The sequence below is a fragment of the Hordeum vulgare genome, chromosome 7H (genome assembly GCF_904849725.1).
Source record: "Hordeum vulgare subsp. vulgare chromosome 7H, MorexV3_pseudomolecules_assembly, whole genome shotgun sequence".
Classification (NCBI taxonomy): Eukaryota; Viridiplantae; Streptophyta; class Magnoliopsida; order Poales; family Poaceae; genus Hordeum; species Hordeum vulgare.
Window position 1 is genome coordinate 368,211,457 of NC_058524.1, and position 15,411 is coordinate 368,226,867.

General features: G+C 39.7%; 1 long non-coding RNA gene across 3 annotated transcripts; it reads left to right on the forward strand.

The window, feature by feature from the left end:
- Positions 1–445: 445 nt before the first annotated feature.
- On the forward strand, positions 446–4,976 carry LOC123412110. Of its 3 annotated transcripts, none has more exons than XR_006613410.1 (6): positions 446–2,057; positions 2,214–2,284; positions 3,066–3,246; positions 3,619–3,795; positions 4,102–4,197; positions 4,625–4,976. It is a non-coding gene; the product is annotated as an uncharacterized LOC123412110 (long non-coding RNA). The 3 variants fall into 3 exon arrangements; XR_006613411.1 differs by having other exon boundaries at positions 3,650–3,795; XR_006613412.1 differs by lacking the exon at positions 2,214–2,284 and having other exon boundaries at positions 468–1,101; positions 1,835–2,057.
- The last annotated feature ends 10,435 nt before the right edge of the window (positions 4,977–15,411 follow it).

The following is a 15,411-nucleotide window of genomic DNA, read 5'->3' on the forward strand; positions in this document are numbered from 1 at the left end:
AAGAAATTATTATAGGGTACGAAACCACCTCAAAGTTATCTTCTCTAATCAATCTTATGAGCTATCCCTATAAATGTCATGAACAACCCTAGAGTTCGTACTAAAATAACACCTTAAGATACACATCAACACTACACCACGACACTCAAAAGATGACATGCATCTGTTGGTAAAAGTCGCATCACTGACACATTTTTTGTCGCAAACTATGCCGACACATAGTATGTTACTCTTATATAAGCTCATGATACATTATCTGTCACCAAAGCACTACCAAAGCACCAACGTCATTTTTGTCGGCAAATATAGTCTCTACCAATTGTTTTTCTGTTGCTAATTCTTGGGGACACAAAAAGTGTCGGCTTTGTTCATTTCGATCAATGCCCGAAAATAATGGCGCGGAAAGAGAGTCGCACGCACCCTCTCGCTCGCCACCTGATAAGATCCCCAATCTCACCCCTCTCTCTCTCTATCTCTCTCTCTCTCGGCACCCACACAAAACACACACCCTAAACCTAACCCTACCGCGCCGCCACCCCCGACTTGCACGCCGCCGCCCATCCGCTGCCTCCCTCACCCCCACATCATCTCCGACTCAAGCTCCCTCCAGCCCGTCCCCATGACCTAGCAACATCCATCCATGTCGTCGTGTTCGCATGCTCCGGCGTTCCATCGCAGCCACACCTCATCGTCCGCCACCGTAGCCACACCCCGTTGTCCGTCGCCACAGCCACACCCCGTCGTCCGCCGCTGCATCCACATCCCCTACGACCTCCCCTCCACGACGTACCGATCTGGCCTCACGGGCGCAACCCGCATCTCCGATCTCCCCTCCGAGGCGCCCTGCTCCAGACTTGTCGATGCTTCATGCGTCTGCGGCCTCCCCTCTATGGCTCCCTTTATCGGCTCCCTCCCTGAAGCGGCCCATACCATGGGACTCCCTTCCTCCCCATCAGCAGCTCACACGGGATGGAGGGAGTCGTCCCGTCGGCCATGGCAGTAGGGGTGCCTCAAATGACCTCAAACCCACTGGTTCCTCTCCCTGATGAGCAAGTGTTCAATTCCTCAAATACCTGATGTGTAGCATTTTATCTGTTAGAAGTAAATTTCTTATTTTTCTCCTACTGGTTCGTTGGAGTTTTATTTGTTCATGGAGCATATTTGCTAGTTTCTCTAGTCGTACACATGTCGTGGTTCATGAGCATGTAACAAGAACAATTAGGGATTCGCTAGATCTATTTGTGAAGCAGCTAGTTTAATAATTCCTGTGAGATGCAAGCAGGTGGTTCATTCGATTTTTATTGGAAGTTGTTAGTACAGGATATTGCAACTTTGCAAGAAGAGTTCCTCAAAAAATATTGCAAGCACATGCTAGTCTGGTCATTACCTAGCCTGCTTACGATAGCAATAAACATGGGATGTTTTGACTTCCTAGTTAGATGAATGGAGTAATAAACTATTATCCCATTTTTTTGTTATTCCGTGATTTTGAACTCTCGTCTGCTCACTCCTTGTTATTTCCTGATTTGCATTGATATGAGAATATGCAAGATATTTGCACTGATAATCTATTATGCATTTTGTGGTGAGATGTTTCTCTATATGAAATCCTTTTATTTTTAGGCCAGACCATTAATTATATTGCCATACAAATCTTTCTATTAAAAAATTGTGAATGACAATACGTAAGCTAACTCTAAATTGCATTGATGCTGTCGAGTGGCGACAGATGCTATTGCCGAAGATTTGACCTTATACCGCATTAAATAAAATAATCATGATTTTCATTTTTTTTCTTCCTCCCCGTCCTATTTATATAATATTATTCTTGCAGTTTCCCATATATCAAGATCTGCTCATGCTCGCCATAGATTTGGATGGATAGCAGATTCTTTTTGGAAGGAGAAGAGAGATAATATAGGGTCGCTTGGTTTACTAGCTACTACTGACTTTGATAGTATGAGCTTTCTAGATATAAGGGACATGACATGCTGGCACCATTCATAGATGGATGGCAAAGCAATGGTGTGCATCCGTTGGTTATTCAGAGATCTAAGGTTGCGACTCTCTAACTATAGCATTACATATGTTTACTTCTCTAGTAATGTAGCATTTGATATTGGAAATGATATCTAAGATGTTTATTACTGTATGCTATGGTTCTGAACTATGCATCCATGTTTTTCTAATAAAATGTGAACCTATATGCACAGTTCTTATGTTTATGACATCAACGGGAATAAGTATCCAGATTCTGTAGAAGGATTGTGGTGTACACCTTTAGGTATGCAAAGTACGATCTTGGGAGTGTGATTTTTGTGATTATGTACCACTGTATTGTTCATTCTTTGGGGAAAGAGCATGCATCACCAGTTTTTTATTGCATTTAAAAGTAATGTATAAAGTCTATTTTTATTCTTTGAAGTGTGTATCCTATTGACTATTGATTTGTAACCCCAAATATGAATCATGAGTCTCTTCATTGCTCAAAATATTGGTCATATATTTTTCAAGCAAGGTTAAGAGCCCAACATTTATAGGTTCCATTCCGTGCAATCATCCCAATATCCTTCCTGTTCCTTCATAGAAACTTACGATTGATCTATAGTGTTAAAGGGACTAACGGAACCTATACGCTTCTGCCTAATATTACCTCATTTCTATATGCTTAATATAGCAAATTTATATATGAAAATGTGAGATACCAAAAATAAAGAGATGACCTTGAAAATTTAGTTTCACATTGGATGTTGGATCATCAATTCAATACTCGCAGTAATAAATGGAGACCATATTCTCAATAAGCTGATATTTATTCTTGAACGCACCTTTTACTTTTGAAACAATAATTATTACTTAGCATGTGATGCTACTTAGTAATAACTAAAAACATATTTAGTGTTTTCATTTTCCTTAATTACCAAGTGTAGCATCTACCTTTTTATCCAATACACTCCATTATACTCAAATATGTTCTTCAAAACCCACATGTGTTGCTTATTTTCTACTAATAGGAGAATACCATATTTGTGAAGACTTTCATTTCTTACATTCGTTACTTTCAGCCACTGAACAAACCAAGGTAAAGAAAGACAAACAAGGAAAAGGCTAGCTGTTGACTGGCGGTGATGAACTGACAGATAGTGTGGCAGAAGAAAGTGTGCTCTCAACAGCGGCTCATGAAGTATTTTTTCCTTTGCATGTTGATCACTATTCACTACTGCACTATTCAGGTTCTTAATCAAGGTATAGTACAAAATTGCTGCGGCTTCGTCTGTGTACAAATTTTGACTTGTTTGATGTTCTTTACATTTTTATCCTAATTAATCATCTAACTTCCTAATGAAAGTAGCTTTATGTGTGTGTGTGTGTGCACGCGCGCATGTGCGTGCAATCATGCTTCCTTGCCTTCTATCGCTAAGTTTCAGTTATCTCAATATGGCCACTATCAAAGCTAGGCGATGTTTGCGTGAGAAAATAGTTTAATAAACAGAGATTCTTTGTGTTGCAAATAATTCTGTATAATAGAAGAACAACAATTTGCATGCAACTCGCACATATGGTCACCAGAAAAATTGTGGGTGAGTGTGTGTGTTCTTACTACTTTAATACTTGTAGTGACTATATGCCAATGGTTGTGGGTTTCAAGCAAGGGAATGGTGGAGGTGGTGATTGAAGAGCCCTTAATCAATTCAGACTCGTAGATTGGAGTAGCAACATGGGATATTGCACCATGTAGCTCCCTTTGTGTGATTCATCTTCTTTTCTTGGTCCATCAACTAGAGCAATCGACAGGTATATGCTGCATGTTTTCTGCTAACAAGATAGGAACATATTTGTGAAGAGTTTCATTTCTCGTTTACTTTCAGCCTGCCATAATTTTTTAACTGAAGGCATATTATTGTTAGTTGGATGAGACGTGATGCTATACTGCCCCTAGATAGATTAGGGTGCAAGCTGTCTTAATCTTTGTAAATAACAGTGCAAACCAACCTTGTATTATTTGAGGAACAAACTGATATTATGGTTGCAGAATTTAACAAAAGCAAGGAACCTTATTAAGCATTATATATTGATGTTACATGGTTTGCTGCACCTTAGGATCATCAGTTGGACATGGCCTTACAAAATGTGTGCATCATATGGACACGACCAAGAGTTCCAAGAAGAATGTGTGGTGCCCCTCTCGAAACATAGGTGAGATGATCTTGCACTCGGATTTTAATTACATTTTCCCTACACTCTTCTGTGTGTAATATTGGCACTGCACTAATGGAATTTCAGTTCTATTCATGTTATAAAAGAACAACTTCCGCAACACATGATGTGCAATAATAAGAGAATTTTTTTCATCCACCTTACAGAGAAAAAGCAGTATCAAATATACTCGTGCCTTCGAACAAATCTGATAGCTTAAGAATGGGCACATAATTTCTTTAGTAAACCATGTGATATGCTAGGAGCTAGCCTGGCTTTCGTTGATGTTTTGATAAATGCAATCAAACATTTTGAAATATCTTCTATTTTTTATTTATTGTTTTAGATCTTTGGGATCATTGGAAACTTACAAATTTGAACAAATTCTCATTTCTATGATTGCTCAAACATACAAGTTCTTTTGCAGGGACATTGGAAGAAAGTAGCTAGTCCACAAGTTGATCGAAGAAGTTCCAATGATCACTTTTGTTCATAACATGGTAGAAACATTTTTTTCATATGGAAGTTGATGCCGGCTTGGTGATTGAAGCAATGGTCTCTTTCATTATATTTTGTACGAGTCAATTGATCGAACAATTGGTCTCTTAGGAGGCTAGACCTTATATTTCACAACAGATTACATCTTGTATGGATGACTTCCGTAATTCCTTCATGGTTGTAGCAACTTGAGTGAAGATAGCTAATCTTCAATATATGTTGTGAATAAATGTACTATTCAATGGTATCTTTTGATTAATAGAGGCGTGCAATTATTCTTATATGTATTCTACACTAAATATGAATTGAATACTATGAAATAATTTTATTCGAAATATAGTGCAAATGCATTTTTTGCTGAAATGTAGAGCCCTGGCATATCATATTAACAAACAAACCGTCGGGGTAATGATGGACGCTGCACTATATCTCGACATAACACAGTGTCATATAATCTGTTGGCATAGTATAGTCTGTCGGTATAGAAATGTGTGTCGCCATAGATCCCACCAATACTGTCATACTTTCTGTCGGAGAAATTTTTTCTGTCACCAAAGACCTTTCCCGACTGGACCATAGGCAACAACTCATTTCTTTCACCAAAGTTCTTTGCTGACACTAAATGTGTCACCTTAGGTGACATATGCCTACACATTGTTTGACACTGCTTTGAGTGTCGTGGTGTAGTGCAACCAAAACCCTAATGTCACCTAGATACTCCAATGTCACCACAAGTATCTATGGGCATGATTATACGATATGCATCACATAATTCCAGATTCATCATGTTTAATCCATCACAAAGAACTTCAAAGAGTGCCCCAAAGTTTCTACCGGAAAGTCAAGATGAAAACATGTGCCAACCCGGCCCTATGCATAGATTCCCAAGGTCACGGAACCCGCAAGTTGAACATAGAAACATACATCAAGTAGATCAATAGAACATCCCATTTTCACCACAGATATCCCATCGCTAGTCATAAATCAAGTGTTCTAAAATCCTTAGACTCAATCCGATAAGAAAACTTCAAAGGGAAAACTCAATTCATCACAAGAAGATAGAGAGGGGAAAACTCCATATGATTCATCTATATTAATAAAGCTCGCGATACATCAAGATCGTGTCATCTCAAGAACACAAGAGAGAGAGAGATCAAACACATAGCTATTGGTACATACCCTCAACCCTGAGGGTGAACTACTCCCTCCTAGTAATGGAGACCGTCGGGATGATGAAGATGGCCTCCGATGATGGTTTCCCCCTTCGGCAGGGTTCCAGAACGGGCCCCCGATAGGTTTTTCATGGCCGTGGAAGCATGCAGCGGTGGAACTCCCAATCTAGGTTTCTTTCTGGGGGTTTTGCTATTTATAGGAATTTTTGGCGTTGGAATCACGTCAGGAAGGTTGCTGAGGAGGTCACAAGCCATAGGGGCACGGTCTAGGGGGGTGGTTGCACCCAGCACGCTTGTGGCTTCCTCATCCACTTCCTGGCCTAGCTCTGGTGGTTCGGTGGTCTCTTTTGGTCCATAAAAATCACCGTAAATTTTCAGCCCATTCCGAGAACTATTATTTCTTCACAAAACACAGCACCATGGTAGTTCTGGTTAAAACAGCGTCAGTCTGGGTTAGTTCTAATAAAAACATAACACAATCATATAGAATTATTGTAAACATGGCATGAATACTTCATAAATTATAGATACGTTGGATACGTATCAAAGATCATCTTGAGTTGGGAGAAATCCTTGTTGTTTATTACTCTTCTCACCTACGTGGGTTAGTCCCAAAGCACAAGGAACATATGCAAGGATATCTATGGACATGGAATAAAATGCATGTGAGATGACGTCCAAAGATACATTAATTACCTTGTGTGACTCCTTGAACTAATATATATGGTTGGAGTTGGTTACATATAGTTCTTGCCAAAAGGAATAAGAGTGAATTTCGTTGGCGGAGTCACCCCTCAAGAACTTCACTAGTTCTTCCTTTTGGGGACCCTGATACGTCTCCGTCGTATCTATAATTATTTATTGTTTCATGCCAATATTCTACAACTTTCATATACTTTTGGCAACTTTTTATACTATTTTTGGCACTAACATATTGATCCAGTGCCCAGTGACAGTTCCTGTTTGTTGCATGTTTGTTGTTTCGCAGAATATCCATACCAAACAAAGTCCAAAGGTAATAAAAACTTACGGGGATATTTTTGGAATATTTATGATTTTTGGGAAGAAGAATCAACGCGAGGCGATGCACGGAGTGCCCACAAGCCCTGTCGCCGCGGCGAGGGGGTGAGCCCGCGGCAGGCCGGCTTGTGGACACTCCTTAAGATGGTTGGAGCCCTTCTTTCGGCGCAAGAAATATAATATCCGGAGGAAAATCGTGTTAAAATTTCAGCCTAATCTGAGTTATCGATCTCCGGAAATTTAAGAAACGGTGAAACGCAGAATCTGGGAGCGCAGAAACAGAAGGACAGAGAGAGAGAGATCCAATCTCGGAGCGGCTCTCGCCCCTCCGCCGCCATGGAAACCCTTCTCCCATCTAGGGAGGAGGTCAAGGAAGAAGAAGGAGGGGGGCTCTCTCCCCCTCTCTCCCGGCGGCGCCGGAACGCCGCCCGGGACATCATCGTGTGACGGCGATCTACACCAACACCTCTGCCATCTTCACCAACATCTCCATCATCTTCCCCCATCTATATTCAGCGGTTCACTCTACCACAACCCACTGTACCCTCTACTTGAACATGGTGCTTTATGCTACATATTATTATCCAATGATGTGTTGCTATCCTATGATGTCTGAGTAGATTATCGTTGTCCTATCTGTGATTGATGAATTGCAATGATTGGTTTAATTTGCTTGTGGTCATGTTTCTGTCCTTTGGTGCCCATCATATGATCACGCACGTGGATCACACCATAGGGTTAGTTGTATGTTGATAGGACTATGTATTGGCAGGCTAGAGTGACAGAAGCTTCAAACCTAGCATAGAAATTGATGCATATGGGATTGAAGGGGGACCAATATATCTTATTGCTATGGTTGGGTTTTACCTTAATGAACGTTAGTAGTTGCGGACGCTTGCTAATAGTGCCAATCATAAGTGCATAGAATTCCAAGTAAGGGATGACATGCTAGCAGAGGCCTCTCCCACATGATACTTGCGATCGATCTAGTAACGTAGTCAATTGCTTAGGGATAATTCCGCAACTCCTACCACCACTTTTCCACACTCGTTAGACACTCGTAGTTGTTTCTTTATCTAACAAGCCCCTAGTTTTATTTACGTGTTGTTTACTTTCTTGCAAGCCTATCCTTTCACTCCTACAAAGTACTTCTAGTTTCATACTTGTTCTAGGTAAAGCGAACGTAAAGTGTGCGTAGAGTTGTATCGGTGGTCGATAGAACTTGAGGGAATATATGTCCTGCCTTTAGCTCCTCGTTGGGTTCGACACTCTTACTTATCGAGAAAGGCTACAATTTATCCCCTATACTTGTGGGTTATCAGACCCACATCAACTTGATGGGGATTCTTGGAGTTGTGGTAGGACTAGATAAAGTGGAGCTAGTAGTGTCCTTGGGAATCCACTTGACCTTGGCTTGGGATTCTTCCTCAAATGAGTCAATCTCCTATTGAAGCTTGCCCTTGCCCTTGTGGTCTTGTGGTAGAAGGTCATCTTGAGAGCTTATTCCGTTGGGGGGAGTACAATCACACTTCTCCTTTTGGGTAACAAAATTCGGGATGGTATATTGACCTTCTTCCCATTCAACTTTGTTGGCATTGAAGTAGCAAACACATTGCTTATTTCGATGTCCTCCTTGCTTGTGCACAATTTCCTCGAATTGCTTACTTTTGGCAAGACTCTTGAAGACACCTCTCTCTATAATTCCTTTCAATAAATCATTTTCAATGTTATCACTAGTCTTATCAAAGAGCAAGTCATCTTCTCCTAAAAAGTCATCCTCATCTCTATGAAAATCAAAGTACTCGGGGTGTGATACCTTGGGCCTTTTGCCATGAAGCAGCTTCCAATTCCTTTATTTGGTGTATCACATATATTGTAGGAGTTGGAGGAAACTAGTGCAAGACCAACAACACCTTCATCTTGACTACAGTCGAAGTTGGAGTGGTAGCTTCTCTCGGATTGGTTATCAAACTCAGAGTGTGATACCCAATCACTAACATGAGCTTGATATCTTCTTCTTGAACTGCTCTTGGTGTACTTTTCCTTCTTCTCCGATCCCTTACTTCTCAGGGAGTGTCTTCTTCATAGAGATCTTCTCTACCCCTTCTCTCTCTGTTAGGTGAATCATCTTTTGAGCTTCGTCTTCTAGGTGACTCTTCTGTTCATTTGTGGGGGAGCCGAGCACTCATTGGAATAGTGTTCGGGCTTTCCACAATTGTACTAGTTTCGGTCATGACTAGATGAACGCTTCTCTTCATTTCTTGATCTTGAGATTTTCTCTTTGCCTCTACTCTTATAGAACTTGTTGAATATTCTAACCATGATTCTTATCTCTTCATTGGTAACAAGGTTGTCTTTTGAAGTAGCGGGAGTGTCACTTGAAGCTTTGTAAGCATCGCTTGACTTGTTGTGCAAGTCATATTTGTCCCGGAGTGACATTTCATGAGCAACAATCCTTCCAGTGACTTCTGTTGACTTGAGATCCTTTTAGTTTGGCATCATTTGGACTAATGTGAACACGTTGTCATAGCTTCCATCTAAGGCTCTAAGTATCTTCTTGATGATGAATTTGTCGGTCATCTCTTTGCTTCCCAAGCCGGCAATCTCATTTGTGATGAGAGCTAGCCTAGAGTACATCTCAGCGACTCCTTCACCATCCTTCATCTTGAACTTGTCAAGCTGACTTTGTAGCACATCCAACTTAGATTCTCTCATGAATTCAGTACCTTCGTGCCTATCAACCAAAGTATCCTAAATTTCCTTTGCATTCTCAAGGCGGCTGATTTTGTTGAATTATTCGAGGCACAAGCAGTTGAATATAATGTCGTAGGCTTGAGCATTGTATTGCAACATCTTCAATTCTTTTGCCATCGCATCACGATCCAGTTCTCTTCCTTCTCCAAAGAAATCACATGGCACGCCAACACGAATAACAGCCCAAATGGCATGGTTATGCCGAAGAATATGCATTTTATATTATGCTTCCAACTATCAAAGTTTGTACCATCAAAATATTCACCTCTACAGTGAAAATTTCCCTCACTAGACACCATAATCTCCTAGGTCATCAAACCAATGCAATGGAGACCAAAGCTCTGATACCACTCGTAGGATCCGAAGTATGTGTCAAGGGGGGTGATTACACGATTTGACCAAATGAAAACTTACACTTATCCCGATTTTAGTTGTGGGCCAGTTTTAGCAATTATGACTAGTCAAGTTCACCCTACACATGCATATCTAAGAGTATAGAAGTGGAATGTAAAGACATGTAAATGTTATGTAGATGCTAGGGAAGGAAGATCAAATGCAAAGGTTGACACAACAATTTTTGGTGTGGTTTAGATAGGTGGCGCTATCATACGTCCAAGTTAGTGAAGACTTCAACCCACGGAGGGTAACGAATGCGAGACTCCACAAAGGGCTCCACCCACAAGGGGTCCATGAAGACGAGGCCTCGTCTATTCCACCATGGCTTACGTCCATGAAGGACTAGTCTCACTTACGGTAGATCTTCACGAAGTAGGCGATCTCCTTGCCCATACAAACATCTTGGTTCAACTCGACAACACAAAGTAGGAGGCTCCCAAGCAAGACCTAACCAATCTAGGAGGCACCACCCTCCAAAAGTTAATAGATGTGGCAGAATGATGAACTCCTTGATCTTATACTTCAAAACATAGTCGTCTCAACACTCAATCACTCCCTCACAGATTTGTCATGGGTAGGAGGGGTTGATTTTGTGGAAAGCAACTTGGGGAGGCTAGATTTCAAGTTTCTAATGGATGGATTGGAATCTCTTGATCTCAACACATGAGTAGGTGGCTCTCTCTTAGGAAAAATGGATCTGGCGTGTGTGTGTGTTGTGAGTGCTTCCTCTACGAACGAGAGGAGGTGGAGGTGTATATATAGGCATCCCACAACATCCAACCTTTATAACATTGTTGCCCAACTCGGTGACACCGAAATGAATCTCGATGGTATAGAGTTGCCCTAAATGTGGGAACCTTTGAATTCTCGGTGAGACCGATATATGCATCTTGGTGGTACCGATATGATGACCTAGGGCAGTTTACAAATCTCGGTGGTACTGATTTCAATCTCGAAAATTCCTATTCCTAAAGTCGAGATACCACAAAGTTGGTCACTGTCTTTCGGTGGCACCGATATGAAAGTTGGTGGTAATGAGAGATTAGGGTTTGGCGAAGGATGTGCCACTATGAAAATCGGTAGGGCCGTATGGAAAAACTTGGTGGGACTGATTTTGTTGTTTTGGCTTAAGAAAGATATTTTGTGAGAGAAATGCTGAGTATTTTTGGTGGCTATGTCTAAGCACTTGAGCAACCAATTCATCATAGCACCTCACCCCCTTTTAATAGTATTGGCTTTCCTATGGACTCAAAAGTGATTCCTCACAAATATAAAATGCAGAGTCCTCTTGCTTGAAGCTTGAGCCATTCCTATAACTTTCCTTGCATCAAGGGGTTTCTCCGTACAATCCTTTAGCCAATGCATCTTTGAACTTTCATGAAATATACTTGGATAAGATCATTAGTTCAATGATACATATGTTGTTATTAATTACCAAAGCCACCTTAGGGAACAATGTGCTTTCACTCTTGTATAGAAAAAACCGTTAAATTTTCGTAGCGCTTGGACTCTATTTGGTACTAGTTGCTTGGAAAACCAAAAACAAGCAGAAAAAAACAACTCGCACTTGACACTTGGTTAATAGGTTAGTTCTGAAAAATGATATAAAATAACATATTATTGCATATAAGTTTCCAAGATAGATAATATAATAGCATGGAACAATCAAAAATTGTCTATACGTTGAAGATGTATCAGCATACCCAATATTAGTTCTCACTCATCCTCGAGTAGTTCAATCACAAAAATAGAATTTTTGATGCGACATGCTACCCAACATGCAATATCTTGTAGGTATGATCTTTGAGAAACGATGAACTAATTGATATCAACATAATAATATCTATAAATGTGAGAACTATAATCATTCATATTCAAAATATACTATCATTAGAGAATGTTACTCCCTACTCATTTTGTCATATTAGCATGGTATGACTCCGTCTTCACCACATAAGTACAAATCATGAGCACCAAGGTATCAAGTCACGCAATTGGATCGTACTTCTAACGTGCTTCAGCATTTTCAACTTCACTCAATACTTGAGCGTGAACCATGGATATAGCATATGGTTCGAATAAAGTATGTTGGTAGAGATCAAATGGAGTCGAAGTGGAAAGGAAGTGTGGGATCAACTAGGCGGACCAATGGGCTATGTAGATGCCCATCAATCAATATCAATGCGAGGAGTCAGGATTGCCATGGAATAGATGCACTAGATCTATAAGTGTCTCAAATCTCCAATAAATCTAAGTCGGCATGCATCCAACTTGCTTCATTATGGAGACCTCGGGCATTTGAGGAAGCCCGTCATCGGAATATACAATCCAAGTTGTATAATGACAAATTCGCACTAGCATATGAAAATAGAACTCAGGAGACTCTCTACATGAAGAACATGGTGCTCCCTCTAAGCACAAGTGTGGAAAAAAGATAGTAATAATGCCCCGTCTCACTTTTCTCTACTTTTTTTCCTTTTTTCCTTTTTCTAATGGTCCATTTTCTCCTTTTTTATTTTTCGCCTCCCCTCATTTCCTTCTTTCATTTTTGGTTGGATTCTCACCCGACTTGTGGGGTAATCATAGTCTTCATCATCTTTTCCTCACTGAGACAATGCTCTAATAATGATGATCATCACACTTTTATTTAGTTACAACTCAATATGAAAAACTATACAAGATGACTCTACATGATGCCTCTGGCAGTGTACCAGGATGTGCAATGATCTAACATAACATGTATCTAATGATGAATGGTAGTTGTACCACAAATACTATGTCAGCTACACGATCATGCAAAGCAATATTATGATGAACACACAAGTCATATTACGGAACGATGGAAGTTGCATGTCAATATATCTCAGAATGGCTCGAAAATGCCATGATAGGTAGGTATGGTTTCCGTTTTGAGGAGGACATACGGTAGCTTATATGCGATAGGGCATATCATATCATTGGGGTTGGATGCACCGGCAATGGCTGCATTGACTCTTGAAATGAGAAATGGCAATGCACGGCACCGAAGAGGCTAGAAAATTATGGAACGGTGAGAGTGCGTATATCCATGGATTCACATTAGTCATAAAGAACTCACAGACTGACGGTAAAGCCTTATTAGCTCCGTCGAAGCAAAGTACTACCACATGCCCCTACGGAGGAGGTTGGTAGGAGTTAACCATCGCGCGCCCCAACCCAAACAACACGATAGGATTTCTATCGGATATAAGAGCGACCACACCTCATCACATTGCCATAACCAATATTTAGATGAGTAAAAAATAACAAGATTCAATACTAGTATTTCTACTAACCAATGATCATGTACTCATGTCCTTTTATATTACAACATTAATATAATTAACCCACACTTCTGTGTTATGATGATCTACATATTTTTTTTATTATATCCCCCTAAAATACCTGTCCTTTTTGGACAAGTCTTATAACACGTGCACATTACCGTTCCTATTTCTTAGACTCTCAGAAATATTTAAGTGAGGCATCAGAGTACAATTATTTCTCCAAAATCTGAACATCATCATGCTCTAAAAGATATAAGTGAAGCACCAGAGCAATTGCCTAGATCAAAAGATATAAACGAAGCATATAGAGTATTCCAAAAAATTATGATGAACATATGTCTATCTCAAATATATGTGTCCAACAAACGCTGATTGTGGAAAACTAGAATAAAAGCAAACTATAATACATGATGCTCCAAGCAAAACTCATGTCTTGTGATGAATAAAAATATAGCTCTAAGTGACATACCGATAGAATGGAGATCAAAGACAGGATGCCATCCTGGGCATCCCCAAGCTTAGACGGTCGGGTCTTACTTAAATATTATCTTGGGGTGCCTTGGGCATCCCCAGTCTTAGGGTATTGATGCTCCTTATTCCTTCATCCATAGTTATCTCGCCCAAATCTAAAAAACTTTAGCACACAAAATCAACAGAAACCTCGTTAGATCTGTTAGTATAATAGCCAAATCACAAACTTAGGCACTGTTGTAAATTGATTCATATTTAATTATTGCATAAGGTACTATAGCATAACTTCTGACTTATACCCCCGATATAATGTATAGCATCAACCAAATAAGCAAACTATGTAAGCAAAAAGTAGAATTTGTTTAAAATAGAATAGTCTACAATGATTAGAGCCAAAAGAATACTTATATAACTCCGAAAATTCTGAAACTATAGTATATCCTGCGAAATTTGTATATCATTACTATGTGAAAAATTCAGATCAAAAATACGTTCGACTAAAATAATAGAAATTCTGCACTGGATGTGAAAGTTTCTGTTTTTGCACAAGATCAATTCTACTATCATCCAAATCACCCCGAAGACTTTACTAGCACAAACACCATTTAAAACATAAAAAGACAATCATTACAGTAGATATAATCATGTAAAAACACCAAAACAGAAAGTACAAAAAAAATTAAGATAACTATTGGGTTATCTCCAACAAGCGCTATTGTTTTATGCCCCTAGCTAGGCATAATGCATTGTATCAATATAGTAATTATAGGGGAGATCCACTTTCCGTAATTTATATTTCCTTATTTCAGAAGAAATTTTTTAATGGGTAAGGAAAAATAATTAAATGGACTATATTTCACCACACAAGGATCCATGAGATCAATTTCAAGAGGAGGAGGCTCATCCTTAGGCCTCTCATAAGTGATTGCTAATTCTTCATTACATAAGTTTTGATAGAGGTACTTGCTGAATTATTTCTCAAGTACAAGATCTAATCCATGGTTTGCCATGACAAATTGCCCATTCTGTTTTGAAATTTTGTCAACCAAAACATTGGGTGCAATCGTTTTTCCTAAGATTCTCATCACAAGCAGCATAATCTGTTGATCTGAGTTTTCTTATTTCTTACAAGTCATGTAGAATTCCTTCTATAGGTGTGATGAGGACATCAGTACCATTATTATACCCACAACCCCTGCTGCTATACTTACAAGACCAAATACTAGAGCTTGCGCATTCCAATCGAATTACCAAGTACTTCCCTTTCTTCGAAATCCTTCCAATGCTCATGAACATATGGTGCTGCCTAAATTAGATACTTAGGTATTACCTATGAATTAAGGAACTAGCATGGACAAAAAGAATGGCCATTGGAGCGGGATCAAGCATGGAGAAGAAGTGCGTGTGTGGGAAAGAACAATGGAGTTTCCTGTTGTGATTTTCACACTTTGAAGCCACTATAACGAGAGCATGAAGACTTGGACGAAATATACAAGATTCCACTTTATAAATTTCGTTAGTAGGATACTATAGATGTTGCGTCACCTTATTTTTGGGCCAGGCCCATGTAATTTCGAAATATCACATTATAGGCTGTT